The sequence below is a fragment of the Equus przewalskii genome, chromosome 17 (genome assembly GCF_037783145.1).
Source record: "Equus przewalskii isolate Varuska chromosome 17, EquPr2, whole genome shotgun sequence".
Lineage (NCBI taxonomy): Eukaryota > Metazoa > Chordata > Mammalia > Perissodactyla > Equidae > Equus > Equus przewalskii.
In genome coordinates this window covers 19,873,811-19,895,397 of record NC_091847.1, presented here as the reverse complement: position 1 = coordinate 19,895,397, position 21,587 = coordinate 19,873,811, and positions in this window count along the sequence as shown.

Sequence of the window (21,587 nt, the reverse complement as noted above, 5' to 3'; positions counted from 1 at the left end):
GCTTCATTTCTGTTTACAAACACTTATTGTGCTAAGTGGGGGCATCAAAGGTAAGAAAGCCCCAGTCCTTGTCATAGAGGAGTAGTCAGGATTGGGGGGCAAACAAGCACAGTCACAAATAATTGTATTCTATAATAGACTTATGTCACAAAAGGTCCATATATCGTTCTTAAAGGAAAAAGGTGAATGGATCAAAGAACACAGGAAAAATTATGACCTTGTTATTGTCTTCATTTGGAGACTATGTCCGGTTTAAGGGGATGCGTATGAGAGCCAGGTCAACCAAGGGTGGACTTCTGATAGTTAATTTTATGTCTCAATTTGACTGGACAACAGGATGCCCAGATATTTGGTCAAATATTATTCTGAGTGTTTTTGGATGAGATTAACATCTAAATCAGTAGACTGAGTAAAGCAGATTGCTCTTCCCTATGTAGGGTGGGCCTGATTCTCTTATACTTGGATTGGATGAGGGCCTCACCCAATCAGTTGATGGCCTGAATAGAATAAAAAGGTGGATCCTCTTCCAAATAAGAGAGAATTCTTTCCTGCCTGATAGCATTTGAACTGGGACATCTTCCTGCCATTGGACTCAGATTGAAACATTGGCTCTTCCTGGGTCTCGAGCCTGCTGGCCTTCAGACTAGAACTATATCATCAGCTTTCCTGGCTCTCCAGCTTGCTGACTCGCCCTGCAGATCTTAGGACTTGCCTGCCTTCAGAATTGTATGAGCCACTTCCTTATAATAAATATCTTTATACATATACCTACACTCTATTGGTTCTGTTTCTCTGGGGACCCCTGACTAATACATTCTATTACTGTGATAATAATAAAGATAGAGTTGCTTAATCAGAGTTTGGGCTTTTGAGCCAAATGGCATGGGTGCAAATCCCAGCCCTACCACTGATTAGCTTTGTGACCCTGGGCGAGTTATTTAACCAATTCTTGCCCTGATCTCCTCATTTGTAAAGTAGGGATAACAGTGGTTCCTACTTCATGGGGCTGTTAGGAAGATAAGGTTAAATGAGAAAATACACAAACAGCACACAGAACAATGGTTAGCACACAGTACCATGCAATAAATATTAGTGGTCACCATGTTCAGTCATTAGCATTTATTATTAACTCAATAAAATGGCAGTCACTATGTCACCTGCTTCACACACACTGGCTTGTTGAATCCCACAACCTACTACAGAGATACTCACGTTGTTCCCATTGCACAGCGAGGAAAACCCGGGCAGCAGGGCCCAGGGGGGCAGCGTGTGGCTTTTGGAATCTGACATAGCACCCAGGGACACGTTATTTAAACCTCAGTCTCCTTATACTAGAATTGATTCTATAGGGTTCTTTGGAAGATTACACAAGGTATAAAAAGCTTAGCATAGCGTTAGGCACAGATTAAGCGCTCCACAAATGTGTTAGAAGATACAATTGTTATGAAGATGTTATTAATAACAATTGTTAAGAGGATAAGTCCCAGGTGATATTGGAGCTGAGTCCTGAGCCCTGGTCTGGCTGACTCAAGTCTAAGTTTCTAATCCTGCTCTGTGCTCCAACTCAAACCAGTGCTGCCAACCTCAGAGCAGAGGTCAAGGATGGCACCGCGGACCCCAAGGCCTGCAGACAGCGGAGGCGTAAGAGAGCAAATCAGAACTCCAACACCAAAGGAACATGCTGACCGCCGCCTCTCCCCTTCACAGCGTTCCAGCTAATTAGAGACAACCCCTTTGCCCCTCAGTCGTGTTTCATTTCCAGTTTTACTTCACAGTAGAAGTCGGTATCAGTGTTTCTTAATATGTTCCAATTACGTTTCCTTTGTGAAAGTAAAAAGACAAGAAAAAATACCCCGCTAAAGATATTCTTCATGGTTTGCTTATATTCAATCCACCTAAATATTTTCTCCACAGAAATTAAGATGATGAAAGCATCTCCCCAGCAGCCCCCTCTGAGCATGGACCACACTCAGATATTGTCATCTTCTCCTCGGAATTGCTCTTTACCCTGGTGACACTGTCTCTGGGAGTTCCCTGAAGGAGCAAGGGGTGAATTGTACTCTTGAGAAAACTCCAAGGGAATGGAGTAGGATGACACAGGCACCATGGGGACACCCAGCTCCCCATTCTTGTCGTCAACAAGAGTTTTCAAAGTGCTTTTCACAAGTCTATTTTTAAGGGCTGCTCTCCTCACTCAGATATGTCCCTGACGTTACAGCTTTGGAGTGCCAGCTTGGAGCTATTTTTATATTAGTGATAATGGATTTTGGCTAAGGCACAAACTTGTTGCCTTTGCTGCTCCTCTCTGTGACAGCACAGACCATGGTGAGGCAGCGGAGGTGTGATCTGAGCAGCCAGAGGGAAGTTCTGGGCTTCAGACAATAGGCCTGGAACCTCGGCCTTATTAGCCCAGCAGCCACCACCCCAGCGGGAGCTGCTGAGGACTGTTTAGTGACACTTGTCTTTAGGCCCTCACCTCTCCCTGTCCCCCTACTGCCCTTGCCTCACACTCTCTCTTTCTGGGCCACCCTCTCCATTTTCCCTCCCCCTAAGTCTGTGTTTGCAAAACCACTACCCAGAAGACTGCTTCCTCAGCCTACAGTGGAGCCAGGCCTGTGACTATGCCAAGAAGCCTAGACAGTGGTCTTTAAATATAATTTGGTTTTTTTGCTAGCACACTCCCTAAAAGACATTTTGTTTTGTTTTTTCTGTTGTGAGGAAGATTCACCCTGAGCTAACATCTGTTGCCAATCCTCCTCTTTTTTTAACTTGAGGAAGATTAGCCCTGAGCTAACATCTGTGCCAATCTTCCTCCACTCTTTATGTGGGATGCCTCCACAGTGTGGCTGATGAATGGAGTAGGTCTACACCGGGAATCCAAACCCGCAAATCCAGGCCACCCAAGCGGAGTACACAGAACTTTAACCACTTGGCCATGGGGCCAGCCCCGTAAAAGGCTTTTTAAAAAACTTTTTATACTCCCTCATAAACTTTCAAGCTTGCATCTAAAATGTTTATCATATGGTTAATACTTTAAAAGCACGTGATTTCCAGGCTGCATGTCGTGTGTGTGTGCTTTAAATATATTTTCATGAAAACCTTAGAACTGCAGATTTAACTCAAGAATTCACAGAAAATGTCTGCCATAGAACGTCACGGGTGAGGTGATCTTCACCGCCAAACCAGCCAGCCCGATCAAGTTTGCATTCCAACAAAAAGTGTGGCTTCATTTTTTAAAATTCAACCCAACATGTTAATAATTGTCTCTGCAAGAAACATCTCATTTCTAAATTCTAACTTCAAGATAGATGAGATGGATAGATAGATCAACTGATACATAGATTGACAGATAGGTGGAAGGGAGAGAGGGAGGGAGGGAGGAAGATGGGTGTCAGGCCATGATTGTGTAACCAGCTCATTTCAATACTTCTCAGCTAAACTCTCTTTCCCAAGTTTCTCCCTCAGGAGCTATACGTCCCCTAATTGTCCCTCTGTTTTAGTGCTCCAGAGGTCTTTACATCCTAGAGAAAGAAACAGTAAAATTCAGTATGGGTTAAATATATGCTTTTCTTTTCAAAAGTGGACAAGAGCAATAGTGAAAGGGAGAGGTGAGCTCTCAGGCAGATCAGTGTTTAAAAAGAGGCCATATGGAAGCTGAGGATCCGGAATATGATTCCCCTGCAGCCCACACGCCCAGGTTTGAGGACCTATACCCTCTCAGACAACTTCCCCAGAGGATCTCTGAGCCTATAGCTCCAACCACTCCCGGAAGGGTAATCTGTCTCCTTTCTTTGCCTTTCCAGGCCTCAAGTTTCCTTTAAATGGAGATTATAAGACCTTCCCAGATGCTGCCTTCTTGGCAGATAGATAGATATATACATTTTTTTTTCTTGATTTATAACCTTATAGGCTTTGTCTTTCTGTCTTCAGACTTATGTCCTTCCACCCTCCTCCCCACCCTGAGAGGAAGAGATATTTATCTGATGGGGGGATGGAAGAGTCTGACACCAAGCAGAGTCGTGTATTAAATGTTACAATGGTGTCAGTCTGCCTTTCTCTCTGTCTCTCTTTCTTTCTCTCTCTCAGATTCTCTGTGCCCAGCTGGGAGAGAGGTGGGCTGGGAAAGCGTCTTCTTTGTTCTTCCCCAGGTCAAACCTTGGGGGAGGAGTAGAGCAGGACCATGTTGGCCTTGGGTCTCAGCAGCATCCTCCAATCCAGTTCCACCGGGGAGGTAGTCGTAAGGGCTGTCCACAAATGCTGTTTCTCCTCCTTCGAGGCACATGGTAAGACTGTGCTTCTCTATGTCCTTAGACTTCACCATGGGACTGGCTTTGCCCAATGAAATACAAGGAGAAGCCTTAAAATCCAGGGAGTTTCCTACCTTATTTCCCTCTCACAGCAGCAGTAATCCTAGAAACACATGTCAGGATGAAGCTGCTGTCAATCTGGGTCCCTGTGTAACTACAACGGGGCATGCAGAGGAGTGACCTGCATTGGGCATGTGGAGGAGTAAGAAATGAATGTTGTTGTTGCATTAAACCACAGAGACTTTGGAGATGTTTCTTACCACAGAATAACCTAACCTATCCCGACTGATGCATATCTATTAAAGCTCGTGCTCAGATTGGGTCCCTACCTGAACCTGTGTCTATATGTCAATCATTATGACACTCAGTAGTTAGAGGAGGAGGATTTATTGCCCAATCCCCCCAGTACTCTCCAATACTCTCTATCTATCCAAATCTTACCCACCCTTTAGGGCCCAGATTTTCCATATTTGCCTGTTTGCTCTCTCATCTCAAAGTGTTCTTTTTTCCCCCTGATCTAGGAACTAGTTCCTCTGAACTATTTACCTGAACATGCAACTCAACTGCCTCCAGGAGCCAGGCAGGCGGCATAAATGGGTAATTGGGAAAACTGGAGAAAACCGTCTCCCCTAAAGGCATCTCAATTTAATTAAAACAAAGAAAAAGAAAAAAAATGCACTATGCCAGACAAATAAAGATAGCTCTGGTCTGCCGGGTTGTGACCTTTGTAGAATTCACTAGAAAGTCATTTCTTCTACTGATGTTTTAAACTACTGTTTTGAGCTTTCATTTTGTCTTTATAAATAGTAATAAATAAAAAGTGTTGGGGCCAATCCCATAGAGTAGTGGTTAATTTCAGCATGTTCCATATCAGCAGCCCAGGTTTGTGGGTTCAAATCCCAGGCACAGACCTACACTACTCATCAGCCAGGCTGTGGTGGTGACCCACACATAAAGTAGAGGAAGAGTGGCACAGATGTTAGCTCAGGGCTAATCTTCCTCAGAAAAAAAAAAAAAAAGTTTAACTTCTGTAAGTGGTTTACTGCTTATCTCTCTAGCAAGAGGATAACCTTCCTGTGGGCAAAGATTACCTTTGCCTCAATTCTATGTTCTACATAGATTCTGATACAGTACTTTCATAAATATTTTTGATATAATCAGCTTTGAGGTTTTATAGGAAAATAGAAGGTATATTATAAATTATATTATAATTAGCATAACATAGCATAGCATATTTGGTCAGTATGCCTTAGACACCAGGTTCATTCCTCCTTCTTGGAACCACCCATGTCATGGTAAAGCAATGCTCAGTGCCAATACAATAATATCATTATCATCCATAAGTGTTATTGCCCGCCTTTCTGGATGAGTTAGGGTGGAGGGTGGACCAGGCAGACTGAAAAGGCTCTTTTCTGGTTGATGTGAACCCTATAACAGCAATTTCTCATAGAAGTCTCCAGGCTCCCATTGACATGGCATGGGCCTCCAGCTAGATTAGGAGCAGGTGACAAGAGATAATTCCTCTTTAGAAAGAAGAACGTAATGTCAATCCCATGAATTGACTACAGTTGCTACTCAGTCCTAGATAGGGCAAACAAGCTCCTTTTACCCTGTGGAGGTTTAGGGAGCTACCCTGTCTTAGCACTTTTACCTGTTTCAATTTCATTTATTTATGACCAATTAAATTCATTATTCACTTTAACGTTTTAAGAATTCCCACTAGTCTACAATGCACCCATCACTGCATGACAATTTTTTTCCCCCAAACATCCATCAAGCCTACTAATGGTTTCCAAAGACAACATAAAGGCAGTTTCCTGTCAGGGATATGCCTGCCCTCAAGATTTTTCCAGTATTGCTCCACAATTTTATTATTTCGAAAAGCTTTTTAATCTAGCAGGAAATAACAAAGATCAAGAGGAAACTTGCTTTGACCTTGGGAGAAAAGTGTTGTAGAGTATAATTAGAACCTTGAAGTGGGTTCCATTCAAAGAATGTCTGGTTGCCACCCCTACTACCTTGTTCACTCTCATCTGTGTGCTAACCCCCCCTCTGCCCCAGCCACAGGCCCTGAGATACTCACATTCCATAGCAACTGGAGGCATTGCCACAGTCTTCATCATCACACCCTCCCTCTGTTAGGATGTGTGAATAACCCTGGACCAGGGCTGGGAATCCAGAGACCGGAGGGGACCTGACTTACAGAACTCTAATATGGACCCACATCCCATCTCACTGTTAATATACTAGGCTCTTTCTCAGAGCTCACATTTACATGTGGCCCTCTTGTTCTCCTGATTCAGCCTGCATTCCTGATTTTTTTGCCTAGAAGCACTATCTGGGTCCAAGAATCTTCCTCACCAATCTCTGGCTTTGGTTACTGTTTTTAATGTCTGCTCCCTCCTGTCCTAAGTTATCATTCAGGACTTATTCTAGAATCTACTGATTTTGTAACATGAGTCAATCCCTCTCTCTCAAGACAGAGATATCCTTATTTCCTCCTAGGCCTCCCTGCGCTTGTACCTGCTATTCCTCCTGCCTGGAGCATGCTTCAGAGTGTCTCCTTGAGGGTAGAAGATGGAGAAGCTGGGTCAGTGCTCTCTAAAGTCTTCCCTGACCACTTCTCTCCACACCCTAAATGGGGTAAGGTGCCCAACCTCTGTGCCTCCAGGCCATTCTTCAAGCCCTCCCTCAACCTCATCACTTGCTTTCCTTTAATTTGACCTCTTCCCCACCAGACTGTGAACTAATTGAGAGTACTCGGCATTACTTGTCTTAACAAAGGGTCCAAGGCCCTTCATTAAGGAAGGAAGGAAAGATGGAAGGAAGATGTGTTTAAAAAAGAGAAAACTTTTGTTTTCTTAATCATATTACAATCATCATAACAGCTAATTTCCCTTGAAATTTAACGAAACAGTTTGAAAGTCCACCTGAAAAAGTAAGCAAAAGAAAATACAAAAACACTTTAAGAAAATGAATAATTGGTGAATGGTTACAATTAATTGCCTGTTTTTAACTAAAGATCATTTTAGCTGGAAGCTTTCTAATACAGAACATTATCTCACCCAATCGCCTTTTGAGGCAGAACAAAACACTGAGTCCCTAGGGCCAGGGACCTGACAAGCTGTGAATCCATAGCGGATATTACCTTTAGGGATTCCAGTTACTGGTGGGAATAGTTTGCTCTTTAAAAGTCAGTATCAGTAATCCACCAAAATGCTTATAAATCTTAGAGTCTAATCAACTAGCAGCTTAACCACAGTGGGTTTTAGACAGTGGAGTCCAGAGAAAAAAGAAGAAAGATAAATATATTTAATTGTAGGTCTAGAAAGATTTCACCTTGTTTGAAGATAACCTAGACTTTGGATCCTATTTGGAAAGCATTATTTGTGGCCCTTCCGAGGTAAAAGTGCCCCCAGAAAGCCATGGACTTGAGCTGGGGGCAACCTAATGATTGGAAATGGCCTCTAACCTCAACTCAAGACCATAAATAACACCTACCTCCCTATCTCACAGTTTATAGTAATAAAATTAATGAGCCACATCTGTGGGAGACCAGAGAGAGTCAGAAGCAAGAATATGTTCTCTACTGTGGGCTGCCTTCATTTTGTGTTATGAACTGAGGTTTAGATGGATAGAACAGAGGTCTGAAGATTGGAGCAGCACTTTCCAGGACTGGTAAATACACATCAGACTATCTAAGGACACACAGACAATTCCACTGTTGTAATGAGATTCAATTCTATTCAAGAACCTGTGCTATATGCCAAATATATGCTGTAATAGAGACGGGGGTATGAAAGTGGTAGGAGGAAGTCCTTGACACCAAGGAACTCATAGAGTAGTGGGTAAGACAAGCTATTAATTAATAATTATTAACTATAAATTAATAACAAATTTAGAATAACATTTTCAATAAGAGATAAATAAGGCACAGAATTTACTGAGAGAAGAAGTAATTATCTGTCAGAAATATCAGGGCAAGTTTTATAGGGGAGGATGGACTTTGAAGAATGAATAGGAGATTTCTAAGTGAAAAAGTGAGAGGGCATTGTTGGCAGAGTGACACCATGTGCAAAGCCAGAGAAGGTTGAAATACTAGCATGTGTTCAGTGAACTAAAAGAAGACTGAACATTCAGAACAAGGCTGAACTGAATCTTCAGATTGTCTCATCTTTGGGGTACCCACATTTGAACAGATAGAATGTGTAGATGACTGATGGGATTATTCTTGGGCTTCATGGGGGTGAGGAGCGGGCTCATCTATAAAATTAAGATTCTTTGGTTATTTCTAAAAAGTGTTTGAGAACTTGTTGTTGCTGTGCTCTCACTGCTAGCCCCTTGGATGAGTGACCATCCCTGGGGAGAGGGCTCTAGGATCAGGCCGACCTAAGGGAGAGCATTGGAGAAGGGGTGAGGACTTCGGATTCTGTTATTACAGGAGTAATAACTGGTCAGATGACTCTTCAGAGATAAACCCCTGGAGTGGGTCTGAGTTACCCTTCTGTACAGGAATAGCTCCAGGTCTCCTTAGATTATAAGGGTCTTTGTGCAGTTGGGCTATGTACATGGCACGAAAGCTTTGTTTTGACCATTTTCTTCAGCTGTTGCATTGTTGCTGTAAAGATATGTGCATTGTACATCACTCGGAGCACATAATCTCGGAGCACTGCAATGTAAGCAGAGAATAAGCAGTTTACTAATATCTTCTCAGTGACAGATGAATGTGAGATTTGTATGCAGTAGCAGAGCCTACAAGATGACCCTGTGATGGGGACTAAATCATAGATCCATATGTATATGTATTCAAACACACACGCACACAGGTAACTGCGGGCCAGCTGTACACAAACCCACATTCTCCACCATATAGAATTATTTTTATTATCACCCTTACCAGGTACTAAAAAGATTTTATGCCTAAAATTGGCAGCAAAAGCAAATCCACATTCATCACCATCTCCCCTTTTCAAACAGACTGGAATTTAGTAAATAAAAGCTAGTGAAAATTGCTTCCACCAGCCCAGGATTTAATACTGTATACTCTGAATCACTTGTTTTTAGTTTTCTTACTGTCTGTAATTCAGCCAGTCTTTTGGATAGTGAATCTTTCCTTAGTAAAATTGCAAAATGTATGCTATATTTCTAATTAATTGCCTCTTACTCTTGTTAGCCACTGAACTCAATTCTACCTCACAAGCTTTTCCTAGAATTGGCTGGATTGTTATTGGATGCCAGAATTGTACTTCCAAGGGAATTGGGTAGACAAAAAGGTACAATCGTTTTATTTCTCACCAAGTGGAAAATGGTAATGGAAAATCTCACCAAATAACAAGGTATATTTCAAAAACTAAGAAAGAATAAACTTAGCCTTGCAAAATACCTTTCTAAAATTATTCATAGTTGTTTTCATAAAACCTATTTGGTTGAAAAAAAATCAAGACCAGCCTCCAGTGCATCCCACTTCTGTATTCTTCTAGTTTCCCCCTCCTTCCACTTCGAGTGAACACAATCAGCTATTTATGATTACCATAGGTACACATTTTGATTTTAAAAAATGAACTTCAAGATAAAGGAGAGATTGGAAAAGCGCTGAATTTATTTTAGGCCACCTGTTAACCTGAATATTTTGGGCGTTCTGGGTTGTATAACACACACACACATAGGCCATTTCTGAGATTTGTTGCTCCGTTTAAGAGGCAACAGACCACCAAGGTTTAGGTGAGTAGGCTGATAACTGGGACTTGCTATATAAGCAAAGCAAACCAACAACACGCAGCTAGACCAACTCAGAGAGCTCCATAACAGCCTCTGGGGGAAAAGAGCCTCCAGCCACCTGCCAGCAGGTGCTGAACCGCTGGCCTCTTCCTGCGTCCGCCAAGGCACGTGGGGAACTCTGTGAGAGCCTTACTCAGTCTTCCCCTTTGGGCTCTCATCGACTGGACCTGCATCTGCAGCTCCTTACTTTCAGGTCCCTCTTGATTAACTCCCAAACTATGATCTTCTGACACAGGAAGGACAATTGCATTTCATCCACGTGCTAACTAGAGAAGAGGGTTAAAAGAAAAGAAAACGGTGCTATGGGACTTCTGTTTCTGGCAAGAAAGGGGACTAAATACCAAAAAAAAAAAAAAAAATGGCCCACTCCAAAAAGAGCTGGATATTGGATAAATTACAACAAAGTTTAAAACATTGCTGAGCTGACAAAAATGGAGCCATGGGAAATCCCCAAGGGCAAAAACAAACAAGCAAACCAAAAGGAAACAACAACAAAGTGAGAGTGAATAAGATCAGGGCAGTAAACAATCAAATGCCTTTACCAAGAATTCAGCAATTTGGAATTAATGGCTGGCCATGTAGGAAACTAGAGACTAGGATTGTCCAAGATTGAGCAAAGCTTAATCTCAGGACTTGAGATGTTCTCGTCACTAACACATACACACATACACACACACACACAGCCAGAGCCTTGAAAGGGAAGAGTAAGCCAGGAAAATAATACTTTGCCTGCAGCACAAAGAGTCGACGAGGAAACCTGCCTGTCTCTGCCATAGCTCTGTTAGAAATAATGGTGATAACCACATCTTCTTCTGCGTGTACAGGGAACCATGCACCGGCCCCCACATGGGTGTGGATATTGATTTTATATTATCTTCATGACCAGAAAAATCCAAACCGAGGAATTAAAGAGAACAAAGTTGGTAGTACCTCTGGGCTTTAACTGAAAGCAAACACAAATTGTCTTTGGAGGAAAGCAGGGCGACCTTGGCCTCTCAGGAAACTCAGATTAAATTCAGGTAACTATAAATTCACAATAAAAAACATGACCACCCATGTGAGGACCAGCCAGGCTCCCATGACTAAGAATCAATGAAACAAACAAATGAACAAACAAATAAGATATATGATCCCCAAAGCACTGTAACGTAGAATTATCCCACATAAATATAGAAAAATTGTGCATAAAATTGTTCAAAGAAATAAAATATGTTATATAAAAAATGAACAAAGAGAAAAGAGGTTACTAAAAATAGCCAGAAAGATGTGGGGGGAAAAACCTAATAAAACTTTAAAAAATAAAAAAACAGGATTGAAATTAAAAATGGCTGGGTTAAACAACTGGTTACACACAGATAAACAGAAAATTATAAACCTGGAAGACTTCTACTGAGCGTGCTCAGAGACGTGAGACGGGAAATATGAAAGAGATGTTGAGAAACATGGAGGATGGAACGACAAGACCTAATATGAGTATCTAGATAATTGCAGTGCCTGAAGGAGAAGAGAATGAGACAGCATGAGAAAAGAAAAGGGCAACCAATCTCCTTCAGAAAGATAGATTCAATACACCTAAACAAAATATTGGCAAACCAAATCTACAAAAAGTTAAAAAGTAGTATACATCACGACCAAGTCGGGCATATCCCAAAAATTTGACTTAATGTTAGAAATGTTGGTCACCACATTAAGTCAGTAAAATTCACCACATTACTATAGCCAAAGACAGATGATGTATGATCGTCTCAATAGATAAAGGAAAATTTTTGATAAAATTCAATATTTTTAATAAAAATTCTTAGAACCTTAGAAATAAAGGGAATTATCCCAACCCAATCATGGATAGCTACCAAAAGCCCATGGCAAACATCATTCTTCAGCTTGAAAATTTAGAAACATTCCCTTTAAAATAAGAACCAACTCTAGGTCACCCTGTAGCACCATTTCTATTCCACATTGTGCTGAAGGTCCTAGCCAGTTTAGTAAGACAAGGAAAAATTATAATATATGGGATCAAAAAGAAGGAAAAAAATCTTCATTTGCAAACGATATGATTTTCTACATAGAACACCTCAAAAAAATCTATAAAGGAATTTTTGTACTTAATAAGAGTATGGCAAAGTCATAGCACACAAAATCACTATGTAAAAATTAATTGCATTTCTAGACACAAGAACCAAATAAGAAAAAGAGGATCATTTTTTAAAAAGATGCAATTTGCCATGGCAACCAAAGTATAAAGTAACTTGCAATAAATTTAATAAAATTTGAGAAAATTATAAAATTTTATGGAATGGCATTATAAAACACCTAAATAAGTGGAAAAATATAATCACAGATAGGAAGACTAAATATCATAAATATATCAATTTTTCCCACTGACTTAATAAAATTCTATGAAAATCCTGACAGATTAGTGTGTATATGCATCTGTAAAGCTGATTCAAAAGTTCTCAACTAAAGATCAAGGCCAAAATTAACATCATAGAAGTATTAATTAGAGTATTGTTGGTTTCTATAACAAAAACATGTTAAATCCAATATTTTGCTGGCTGTCTTATTTCTCATGTAACAGTCTAACATGGGTGGACTTGCCATTCTTATCAGCTGGCAATCTTCCGTGTGGTCCTTTGGACTCAAAGTCCCCCAATTTAGCTGGCCGGTGAGGAGAGAATACAGAGAGAAATTGCTTCTAAACTGCTTTATTCCAGCAGTGACACACATTGCTCCACCTGGAAACATGTAACTGCAAGAGAGGCTGGAAACTGAAGTCTAGCAGCGTGCCCAAGGCAAAGTGGAATTAGGTTTGGGGAACAGCTAGCCAGTCTCTGCCTCGAGACTCCTAAAGCAAAAGAAGGTAAGGGAATTTACTCTACTGGATTTTGTGGCAATCTAAACCTACACACATATGTAGGTGAATACACACACACATACACACAGACAAACTGACCAATAAAATAATCTTCAAAATTCAGAAAGAGAAACACAAATATATGGAAACTAGACATATGATGTAAAGGACATTTCAGATTAGTAGGGAAAGGATAATAAATAATCCTAGATATTTGGTTACAACAGGGGAAAAAAAATTAGAACCAACCTCACACCATATGCGAAAACAAACTCAATGTGAACTAATTAAATACAAAAAGTAAAACTGTAAACATTTTAGAAAATGATATGGGGAAATATTTTTTTGTCTGCAGAGGAGGAAAAAAATTTCTTAACACAAAAAACCATAAACCAAAGGGAAGCTATAGATAAATTTGACTACATTAAAATTTAGAATTTCCATTTGCTAAGATACAATAGAAAGAAAAATGTAAGCCACAAAGTAGAAGAAATTCATTAACACATATATCCGGAATATATAAAAGAGCTCATCAATAAGAATAAGACAAACATGCTACCAGAAAAATGGGTAAAAGATATAAACTGATATACCATTTCACACCCACCAAATTGGCAAAAATTTTAAAACCAAACAATATCAAGAGTTGACAAGAATGTGAAGTAGTAAGAACTCTTATAGACTGCTGGTGAGAATATAAACAGTAAGCCACTTTGGATAACAGTTTGCTTATGCTGTTATTTGGATAATGCTTTATCGTAAGGTTGAAGAGGCACATATCCCACAACCCAGCAAGTTTTACTCCTAAGAGGGCACTCTAGAGAATGGCTTATACCTGTGCCCCAGGGCACAAATACTTCCCATCACCATTGCTTATAATTGCAAAAGACCTGAAAAAACCTAAATGTTCACTCAGAGAGCGGACGAATAAATTGTGCTGTATTCATCCAATGGAATGCTTTATAGCAGTGAAAATGAGTCAAACACCCTCACATGCACGACCACGACAAACCTCTGAAACATAATGTTGAGTGAAAGAAGCAACTTGAACAATAATACATACAGCACTTCTTTATACAAAGTTCAAGAACAAAACTAAACATTATATTGTTGAGGATACACGGGTTATATAAGACTGTAATGAAAAGCCAGAAAATGATAAATTCAGATGAGAATATTGGTTGTCCCAGGGCACTGGGGAGTGGGATATGATCAAGAAGGGAACATAGGAGGTTTCCATCATATTAGTAACATTTCACTTCACACTTAAGAGAGGTCTGCATAGGTCTTCGTTTCTTTGGCTTTATACCTTATTTACATGTTTCTTTATATGTACAAAATATTGCTAATAATTTCAATTTTTAAAAATTGAAATGGTTATACACACACACACATATATATGAATATATGAAGTTCAGATTCAATTGCCTGCTTAACTCTCCCATACCTTAATATCTCCCTTTGTAAAATAGCCTTTTCCATAATGTGGAATTATACAATGTAATGTGTTTTGGAAATATAAAGCGTAACACAAGCATAAGGGGTTATTTTAACATACATAGAGATGCACAAGGAATTTTTGTGGGCTTAACTTCCTGGCTCTGTAATTTGCTAGCTGTGTGACCTTGGGGAAGTTATTTAACAGCTCTGAGTGTCAGTTTTTTCATTTGTAAAACAGAAATTATAGTACCTACTCCAAAGGGTTGTTGAAAGGATTATACAAAATGATATATTTAAAGAATCTAGTTGTTTTAGTCATGAATTCTTTGCTTGAACACAGTAGAAAATTTCTCAGACTTACTTCAGCAAAAAAGGGAATTTATTTTAAATATTAGTGGTTTCACTTACTCCCAAAAGCTGTACATGCATTTGGGCCCCCTGTGAGACTAAAACCAACAACTGACGGGCTTCAAGGAGTTCCTTTCTCTCTCTGGAGCTGCAAGGCTCCCACCTCTGCCTCTTTCTGGGTCCTGGACCTCATTCTTCTTTATGGCTCTCCCCTCATGTGGGAGAAGATACCCTCTCTCTCACACCTCCCCCTAAATATCTTCCAAGTCCAAGAATGAACAGTCATTGACTATCCATTCACAGTCACAGTTCCAACTTCCCAGAGTAAATTCAAATCGGGTCAGGTGTCCAACATGGTCCAGCCAGCTGTGACCAGGGACACAAGGACACAAAGTACAAACATGGTCATTCTAGTATCGTAATACTGGCACTGCTCAGGCATTCAATAAATGAATTTTATAGTTATTACTGCCCCAAATGCCAGGACAGATAAATACTATCCAGTTCATCCTATAACCTTGCCTTCTTATACCTGTGAGATTTATCTCCCAAAGATAATTACAGAAAAACCCAGGGAAATGGATTGTTTATCATGTTTTGCGGTACATTATTGAATTCCAATGAGTTATTCCTTAGGATGGAATCAGAAGACTGGGATTGTTCAAATGAAATGCAAACCCAAGTTCATCCAAAGCCTCTTAAGTCACAAGACCCTGAGCAAACTCAATGTTGTCGATGGCAGGTGCCTTTGTCTCACCAGGATCCCTGCAAGGAAGACACTCACTGAGGACTGTTGATATGGTGTGTCTTCATGCTCTTTGTTGGAAGGTTTTATTTGATAACCGACTTACTTACAGGAATACACTGTGGAGAAAAATCTTTATAGATGCTATTGGGCTGCTTAAACAGGAGTGAATAAACTCAGCAGGTAAGAAATGCAGTGCGAGTTCAATGTTTTCGGGTGTCCCTTGGAATAATCAAACCCATGATCATGTGTCACCTGTCCAGGGACCACCACTCACTTGTCCCAGATATCAGTGTCAGAAATCAGGGCACCATTTTCAAAGTCCACATGAAGGGTGTTTCTCCAAGATCAACTCAGAAGAGCTGCATCCTCACAGCCAGATGTGGGATCAGAGGTGAACTTGCTGTAGAAAGAGCATGGTTTTTTGCATTCAAATAAATACAGTTTAAATCTTGACTCTATTACATACAAGCTGTGTGATGTTGGATGAATTACTTAATTTCTTTGAGCCTTGGTTTCTTCATTTGTAAAACGGAGAGCATAGAACTACTTGCATGTGCAGTTAGAGAGATTAAACAAGTGGATGGAGATTCAGTATCTGAGTCACCACAGACCAGCAGAAACAACAAAAATATCGTTAGAAGATTGGAAGGTAAGGCAAATAAATAAAGTAGAGTGGATGTAAGGCAATAAGGAGGTGATGAAAATTGCAGTACATTGGCATTCAAATTCAGTTTTTAAAAATAGCTTTTGAGGCGCCGGCCCAGTGGTGCAGCAGTTAAGTGTGCACGTTCCGCTTTGGTGGCCCAGGGTTTGCCAGTTCGGATCCCGGGTGTAGACATGGCACTACTTGGCACTCCATGCTGTGGTAGGCGTCCCACATATAAAGTAGAGGAAGATGGCCATGGATGTTAGCTCAGGGCCAGTCTTCCTCAGCAAAAAGAGGAGGATTGGCAGCAGTTAGCTCAGGGCTAATCTTCTTCTTCTTCAAAAAAAAGAAATAGCTTTTGAGAACAAAGTCTCAGTGAATCTCTAACTTTGTGATCTATGCTCTGGCATTAAATAGGTGTTAGTTCCCCACTTCCTCCCTTCCCTTTTCTGTTCTATGCTAAAAATGTGCTCTCCCTTTTTTCATCTATTTCAGTGATTCTTAGTGGGGTGAGTTTTGAAAACCTGTGACAGCACCTTTGATGCTACTGGCATTTAGTGAGCAGAGAAATTAAGGGTAGTGGCTTACATAATGAAGAAGCCTCCATTCATGAGGGTGAAATAATGCTTAAAATTATCTCAGCCTAGAACCTAATACTGTTTTTTATGGAGACACAGTTATTTCTGCACCATTTTTGATATACACTGCATTTTCAGGAACACAACTACCAGAGAAACTGAGGAAAGAAATGTCTTTTCCTTTATTTGGAACTTTACCATAAGAATTTTGTTATGGATTGAATTTTGTCCCTTTAAAAATTCATATGTTGAAGCCCTACCCTCAATTGCTATTTGGAGATGAGTCCTTTGGGAGGTAATTAGCTTTAGATGAGGTTATGTGGGTGGAGGCCTCCTGAAGGGATTAGTGCCCTTATAAGAAGAGACAAGAGAGCTTGCTTTCTCCTTCCACCATGCGAGGATACAGCAAGAAGACAGCCATCTACAAGGCAAGAAGAGAGCTCTCACCAGAACCGAACAACACTGACACCCTGATTTCAGACTTCCAGCCTCCAGAACTGTGAGAAATAAAAGCCCGTTGTTTAAGCCACTCAGTTTGTGATATTTTGTTATAGCAGCCCTAGCTGACTAAAACATCCTTCATTGTTTCAGAAAATCACATGAATGCAAGATGTCAGTTTTTCCCAACTTGATCTATAGATTCAATGCAATCCCAATTAAAATGCCAGCAAGTTATTTTGTGGATATGGACAAAGTCATTCTAAAGTTTATAAGGAGAGGCAAAAGACCCAAAATCACCAACAAAATATTGAAGGAAAAGAATAAAGTTGAAGGACTGAAGCTACCCAACTTCAAGACTTACTATAAAGCTATAGTAATCAAGACAGTGCGGTATTGGTGAAAGAAGAGACAAAGAGATCAATGGAACAGAATAGAGAGCCCAGAAATAGACCCTCATAAATAGTCAATTGATCTTTGACAAAGGAGCAAAAGCAATACAATGGAGCAAAGATAATTTCGTCAACAAATGGTGCGGGAACAACTGGATATCCACAGGCAAAAAGATAAGTCTGACACATAGTTTATACCCTTTACAAAAATTAACTTAAAGTGGACCATAGACCTAAACGTAAAGTGCAAAACTATAAAACTCCTAGAAGACAACGTAGGAGAAAATCTAGATGATCATGGGAATGGTGATGACTTTTTAGATACAACACCAAAGGTGTGATTGATGAAATACATAATTGGTAAGCTAGACATCGTTAAATTTAAAAACTGCTCTGTGAAAGACAGTGTCAAGAGAATTAGAAGACAAGCCACAGGCTAGGAGAAAATATTTGCAAAAGACACATCTGATAAAGGACTGTTATCCAAAATATACAAAGAACTCTTAAAACTCAACAATAAGAAAACAAATAACCTGATTTAAAAATGGGCCAAAGATCTTAACAGACACCTCACTGAAGAAGATATAGAGATGGCAAATAAGCATATGAAAAGATGCTTCACATCATATGTCATCAAGGAAATGTAAATTAAAACAACAATGAGATACCACTACCTCCCTATTAGAATAGCCAAAATCCAGAACATGGACAGCACTAAATGCTGGTGAGGATGTGGAGCAGCAGGAACTCTTGTACATTGCTGTGGGAATGCAAAATGGTCCAGCCACTTTGGAAGACAGTTTGTCAGTTTGCTACAAAACTAAAATAATCTTACTATACAATTCAGCAATCATGCTTCTTGATAATTACTCAAAGGAGCTGAAATCTTATGTCCACACAAAAACATGCTTATGGATGTTTACAGCAGCTTTATTCATAATTGTCTAAACTTGGAAGTAACCAAGATGCCCTTTAGTAGGTGAATGGATAAATAAACTGTGGGACATCCAGACAATAGAATATTATTCATACCTAAAAAAAAAAAAAAAAGAGCTATCAGGCCATGAAAAGACATGGAGGAATCTGAAATGCGTATTACTGAATGAAAGAAGCCAGCCTGAAAAGGCTACACTTTGTACAGTTCCAACTACACTCAGCCCTCTATATCCTCCACGGTTGATTGAATCTGTGGATGTAAAACCTGTGGATCCAGAGGGCTAACTGTATTTGTTGTACTACACCACTTTATATGAGAGACCTGAGCATCCACAAATTTTGGTATCTGTGGTGGTTCCCAGAACTAATCCCCAGACCAAGGGACAACTGCATATGACATTCTAGAAAAGGCAAACTATGGAGACAGGGAAAAGATCAGTAGTTGCCATGAGTGGGAGAAGGAGGAAGGGATGAGTAGACAGAACATAGAGGATTTTTAGGGCAGTGAAAATATTCTGTATGATATTACAATGACAGATACGGGTCATTATACATTTGCCCAAACCTATAAAGTGTACAACATCAAGAGTGACCCCTAATGTAAACTATGGACTTTGGTTGAATATGTCATGTCAATGTAGGTTCATCAATTCTAACAAATGTACCACCCTGGTGGGAGATGTTGATAATGGGGGAGACTATGCACGTGTTGAGGCAGGGGGTATCTGGGAAATCTCTGTACCTTTCTCTCAATTTTGCTCTGGACCTACAATTGCTCTAAAAAAATAAAGTCCTTTTTAAAAAATAATACAAATGAAAGCAATGTCATTGGGTATTTGAGTTACCAATAGAACACAACAGCAGGATTTTGCATTCAATGTGATTTTTCATGAAGGTGTAAGCAGTTGACAACTTCATTATGTCACCTAATAAAGTCCTGCCCAAGCATTTACCTTTTGAAATACATATCAATTTATTATAAATTACTTACCTCATATTTTCTTTTATTACAGGTAAGAATTATATTGATTATTTTATGAATAAGTAGATTATATTATCTATGAAATTTATTTCAGGGTGGTGAAAGGGGCATTACAAAATATTTCCTATGAAAAGAGAGTGTTAGAATTGTTAAGTGAGAAAACTCTGATCTAGATTTTGGCTTCAGAACCAACTCATGGAAATTGTCTTCAATTTCAAATGGGTCCCTCTCAAATCTCAGTGATGGAGTCTTTTGCAAAACCCTGAAGGTAAAGGGACTCATTCATGCAGTAATAACAGTAGAAACAAAATAAGAGAATTAAAAGACTACGGAATTTTATTGGAAAGAGTCACCAATGCAAAGAAATGCAGATAAGAATCACAGCTCTCCCGAGAGAGTGTGGCAGCAAGTCATTAAGGTGAGGAATTTGTCAATTTTCTGCCTATTTGCTCCCTCACTGAGTCTGTCCTACAACGTTAATGTTATTTTAATGTTGCTTTTACTCTATAAATTTTGCAGGATAAAATTTTATTTAGTTATCACCTTTCAAACTAACCGCTGTAATTAAAGAAAATCGTATATTTAATTAAAGAAATCTGCTTATTCGTGGCGAGTGGAGGAAAATCAGCTGTCTGTGTAATGCCCGTGTTTAATGCGGAAGTTTCATATAATGATTTTGTAAAATAACCTTTTAAAGCTGGGTTTGAAGTGCAAAGTAACATCTCACAACGGGGCCACAGTTAGTTTAAAGGAAAGCTGCTTCAAACATTTCTCTTCACAGGCATAAGATATATAAGTGAGGTCCTCACTCGCGGAAGGCAAGAGGAAAATTTGATCAATTCAGGAGTTGTTTCAGTGACAGAACCAGATTGACTTGTGTGCTGACTTGATCATACTTTTGACTGAGTTGACCAATGCTCTCATGGATTTGCCACTGGACAGCAGGCTCCCATCCTCCCAGCACTCTCCAATCATAACGCCAGGTAGAGGACCACGACTGAGAGTGGAGTCCAGGTTCCTCAAAGCTCCTCCAGCCTGCTTCCAAATGAGCTGGGCCTCCATTAAAATGCGATTCCTGGGCCCACCACAGGCTGCATGTGGCTTTCTGGAATGGGGCCCAGGAATCTGCATTTGGATAAACTTTCCAGGCGCTTCCCATTCCCCTTAGAGAAACACTGGTGTAACGACTTGCCGGGGTCCCTGTCCCCAGGCCCGCATTATGACTTTCCTAGGTGACTTTTGTGGGACCTAGTCACTCTGGCCTTTGCAGGCCACCTCCTTCATTAAAAACATATTAAAGTTTTTTATGACTGCATTGGTATAAAGATGATTATATTAATTAATATTATAGACTAAAACATTTTTGTCAACCTGAAAGTTCATTTTTTTCTTCTCATTTTAAAAGAACTTAAAACATTTTTATAGGTCCTGAAAAGTACCATGGGCCCCAGGAACTGTGCATGCTGAGTCTCATGGATGTATCAGTCTAGCCTGCCCAGATATCCTTTTAGTCCACACAATCTGGGGCTGCTTCACCTCTAGGCAAATCCCCTAAGAAGATGAGACCTCCGCTGGTTTTGTGGGGGTGACTTAAAGAAATAAAAATGCAAGTGGGCTGAGGGAGAGGGCTAGGGGAGGGAGGTATCAGAATCTCCTAGGAAGCTTTTGAAATACTATGTTTAGTCCCAACACCCTGGTGGGGGTGAGTGAGGGGGAGAACATGGATGGTTTGCAAAATGCCTGAGCTTGATCCTCCAGCTCTTCGTTACTGTTCAAAAGTCTCAGCAGCAAGGATCCTGTACTGATGAAGCCTAAATCCATATTTTCACAAATAATTCTCTGCCTGGCGCTGTGCTAAGTGCTTCACACACAATGTCTCATTTGATCTTCCTAGCAGTTATGCCCCATTTAGGAGATGTGGTCACTGAGGCACAGAGAGGTCAAGTCTATTGCCCAGTCACCCAGCTAGGGAAACGTAGGACTGAGATTTGAACTTGAATGTCTTTGATGCCAGAGCATCTTTTCTTTCCCCTTGCTCTCTGCTGCCCTGAAGCTGTGCTCTGTTCCTCCCTCCTGCTAACTGAATCCATGCTTTGTTTCCTCCCACCCTCGTCCTACAGCAAGGGCCTGCCTTACACTTCAC